This window comes from Arachis ipaensis, chromosome B4, assembly GCF_059453495.1.
Source record: "Arachis ipaensis isolate K30076 ecotype BB chromosome B4, ASM5945349v1, whole genome shotgun sequence".
NCBI lineage: Eukaryota > Viridiplantae > Streptophyta > Magnoliopsida > Fabales > Fabaceae > Arachis > Arachis ipaensis.
Window position 1 is genome coordinate 36,524,912 of NC_142439.1, and position 4,527 is coordinate 36,529,438.

General features: G+C 34.3%; 1 non-coding gene across 1 annotated transcript; it reads left to right on the top strand.

Moving 5' to 3' along the window:
• The first annotated feature begins 1,005 nt into the window (after positions 1–1,005).
• On the top strand, positions 1,006–1,113 carry LOC148567193 (small nucleolar RNA R71). Its single transcript, XR_015881508.1, has one exon. It is a non-coding gene; the product is annotated as a small nucleolar RNA R71 (small nucleolar RNA).
• Positions 1,114–4,527: the final 3,414 nt, after the last annotated feature.

A 4,527-nucleotide genomic window follows, 5' to 3' on the forward strand; every position in this document is an offset into this window, starting at 1 on the left:
TCATGATTGCATCAAGGTACTTAGCAACTTGCTCTTCAGTAATGTCTTCATCCTCTTCAGAGGAAGAATACTTATCAGAGCTCATGAAGGACAGAAGCAAGTTGAATGGAATCTCTATGGTCTCTGTATGAACCTCAGATTCCTTTGGTTCCTCAAAGGGAAACTCCTTAATGGTCACTGAACATCCCAGGAGGTCTTTCTCACTAGGATTCACGTCCTTCTCCTCCTCTCTGGGTTCGGCCACACCAAGTAAGGTAATGGCCTTGCACTCTCTTTTTGGATTCTCTTTTGTATTGTTGGGAGAGTACTAGGAGGAGTTTCAGTGACCCTTTTACTCAGCTGGCCCACTTGTGCCTCTAAATTTCTAATGGAGGACCTTGTTTCATTCATAAAACTTAAAGTGGTCTTAGATAGATCAGAGACTATATTTGCTAAGCTAGATGGGTTCTGCTCAAAATTCTCTGTCTGTTGCTGAGTGGATGATGGAAAAGGCTTGCTATTGCTAAACCTGTTTCTTCCACCATTATTAAAGCCTTGTTGAGGCTTTTGTTGATCCTTCCATGAGAAATTTGGATGATTTCTCCATGAGGGATTATAGGTGTTTCCATAGGATTCACCCATGTAATTCACCTCTGCTATTGCAGGGTTCTCAGGATCATAAGCTTCTTTTTCAGAAGATGCCTCTTGAGTACTGTTGGATGCAGCTTGCAATCCATTCAGACTCTGAGAAATCATATTGACTTGCTGAGTCAATATTTTGTTCTGAGCCAATATGGCATTCAGAGTATCAATTTCAAGAACTCCCTTCCTCTGAGGAGTCCCATTACTGACAGGATTCCTTTCAGAAGTGTACATAAATTAGTTATTTACAACCATGTCAATGAGTTCCTGAGCTTCTGTAGGCGTTTTCTTTAGGTGAATGGATCCACCTGCAGAATGGTCCAATGACATCTTAGATAATTCAGACAGACCATCATAGAATATATCCAGGATGGTCCATTCTGAAAGCATGTCAGAAGGACACTTTTTGGTCAGTTGCTTGTATCTCTCCCAAGCTTCATAGAGGGATTCACCTTCTTTCTGTTTGAAGGTTTGAACATCCACTCTAAGCTTGCTAAGCTTTTGAGGAGGAAAGAACTTGGCTAAGAAAGCCGTGACCAGCTTATCCCAAGAGTTCAGGCTATCTTTAGGTTGAGAGTCCAACCATATTCTAGCTCTGTCTCTTACAGCAAACGGGAAAAGCATAAGCCTGTAGATCTCGGGATCAACCCCGTTGGTTTTAACAGTATCACAGATTTGCAAGAATTCAGTTAAGAACTGAAAATGATCTTCTGATGGAAGTCCATGAAACTTGCAATTCTGTTGCATCAGAGAAACTAATTGAGGCTTTAGCTCAAAATTATTTGCTCCAATGGCAGGGATTGAGATGCTTCTTCCATGTAAATTGGAATTTGGTGCAGTAAAGTCACCAAGCATCTTCCTTGCATTGTTGTTATTTTTAGCCATGTCTCCTTCTTTTTCAAAAATTTCTTTCAGATTTTCTCCAGAGAGTTGTGCTTTAGCTTCCCTTAGCTTCCTCTTCAGAGTCCTTTCAGGTTCAGGATTAGCTTCAACAAGAATGTTCTTATCCTTGTTCCTACTCATATGAAAAAGAAGAGAACAGAAAATAATAGGGATCCTCTTTGCCACAGTAGAGAGGTTCCTTTATGTGAGTAGAATTCGAACACATAAAGAGGAAGAGGGTTCGAATTTTTTAAGAAGAAGAGAAGTGTTAGTAGATAAATAAATAATTAGAAGGAGATGAGAGAGGGAAGAATTCGAAAATTTAAATAAAATAAAATAAAATATTTTTGTTTTTAATTTAAAATTAAGGTTAGAATTCGAAAATTTTAAAAAGAAAAATGAAATTAAATTAAATTAAAATTTAAAATAATTAGTTTAATTAAAAAGGAATTTTGAAAAAGAGGAAGGTGATTTTCGAAAATTAGAGAGAGAATTAGTTTGGTAGTTTTAAAAAAGGTATGATTGAAATAGAAAACTTTTAAAATCAAACAAAAAGTCAAGTAGTTAATTGAAAAAGATTTGAAAATCAATTTTTGAAAAGATAAGAAGTTAGAAAAGATTTTGAAAAAGATGTGACTGAAACTTATATTGAAAAAGATTTGAAAAAGAAATTTAAAAAGATTTGATTTTAAAAATTAAAGTTGGTTACTTGACTAACAAGAAACAGGAAGATATGATTTTAAAATTTAAAGATTGAACCTTTCTTACGAGGCAAGTAACAAACTTAAAATTTTTTGAATCCATCACATTAATTGTTAGCATTAATTTTGAAAATATGAAATAGAAATAAGAAAAAGATTTTGAAAATAAATTTTGAAAATTTCGAAATTATGAAAGAAAAAATGAAAAAGATTTGATTTTTGAAAAAGATTTGAAAAAGATAGAATTTTTAAATTGAAAATTTGACTTGACTCATAAGAAACAACTAAATTTTAAAAAGTTTTGAAAAAGTCAACTCAAATTTTTGACAATTTATGAGAGAATAAGGGAAAGATATTTTTTTGATTTTTGAATTTTAATGATGAGAGAGAAAAACATCAAAAAGACTCAATGCATGAAAATTTTGGATAAAAACAAATGATGCATGCAAGAACACTTATGAATGTCAAGATGAACACCAAGAACACTTTGAATGTCAAGATGAACACCAAGAACCTATTTTTAAAAATTTTTAAGAAAAGAAAAACATGCAAGACACCAAACTTAAAAATTTTTCATGTATAGACACTAACAAATTGAAAATGCATATGAAAAACAAGAAAAGACACAAAACAAGAAAATATGAAGATCAAACAAGGAGGTTCATCAAGAACAACTTGAAGATCATGAAGAACACATGCATGAAATTTTCGAAAATTTTAAGAAAAATTAAAAAGATGCAATTGACACCAAACTTAAAATTTGACACAAGACTCAAACAAGAAACACAATATTTTTGGTTTTATGATTTTATAAATTTTTTTTTGTATTTTTTTCGAAAATTAAATGGAAAGAAAAAATAAGGATTTCAAAATTTCTAATGAGAATTCCAGGAATCATGCAATGTTAGTCTAAAGCTCTAGTCCAGGAATTAGATATGGCTTACTAGCCAGCCAAGTTTTCAGTGAAAGCTCTGGTCCAAAACACTAGACATGGCCAATGGCCAGCCAAGCTTTAGCAGATACAAATCAGGCATATAACAGCTAATCAGATGAGAGTCCAAGGGCTCTTGCCATGATAGGTGGAAGCCTCAGTCCAAAAATTTAGACATAGCTTGACAGCCAGCCAGGCTTCAACAAATTGTGAAGAAACTCTAGAATTCATTCTTAAAAATTCTGAAGAACAAAATAATTTATTATTATTATTATTATTATTTTTTTTTGAAAAATTTATTTATTTATTTTTATGAAAATTTTTCGAAAATAAAAATAGAAATAAAAATAATAAAAACAAAAAGCTTAAATTTAAAATAAGATTTACTTAATCTGAGCAACAAGATGAACCGTCAGTTGTCCAAACTCGAACAATCCCCGGCAACGGCGCCAAAAACTTGGTATGCAAAATCATGATCGTTCATTCCTTGGTAACGGCATCAAAAACTTAATACGCACGTTCATAATCTTAGTTCTTCTTCACAACTTCGCACAACTAACCAGCAAGTACACTGGGTCGTCCAAGTAATAAACCTTATGTGAGTAAGGGTCGATCCCACGGAGATTGTCGGCTTGAAGCAAGCTATGGTCATCTTGCAAATCTCAGTCAGGCGGATTCAAATGGTTATGGTGAATTGATAATTAAAATATAATTAAAATATAAATAAGATAGAGATACTTATGTAATTCATTGGTGAGAATTTCAGATAAGCGTATAGAGATGCTTTTGTTCCTTCTGAACCTCTTCTTTCTTACTGTCTTCATCAAATCCTTCATACTCCTTTCTATGGCAAGTTGTATGTTGGGCATCACCGTTGTCAATGGCTACTTCCCGTCCTCTCAGTAAAAATGGTCCAAAATGCGCTGTCACCGCACGGCTAATCATCTGTCGGTTTTCGATCATACTGGAATAGGATTCAGTAATCCTTTTGCGTCTGTCACTACGTCCAGCACTCGCGAGTTTGAAACTCGTCACAGCCATCCCTTCCCAGATCCTACTCGGAATACCACAGAAAAGGTTTAGACTTTTTGGATCTCAAGAATGGCCGCCAATAATTCTATCCTATACCACGAAGACTCTGATCTCACGATCAGGAGGCTAAGAGATACACATTCAAGCTTGTTTGCATGTAGAACGGAAGTGGTTGTCAGGCACGCATTCATGGGTGAGAATGGTGATGAGCGTCACATAATCATCACATTCATCATGTTCTTGTGTGCGAATGAATATCTTAGAGAAGAAATAGGCTTGAATTGAATAGAAAAATAATAGTACTTTGCATTAATTCGTGAGGAACAGCACAGCTCCACACCTTAATCTATGGTGTGTAGA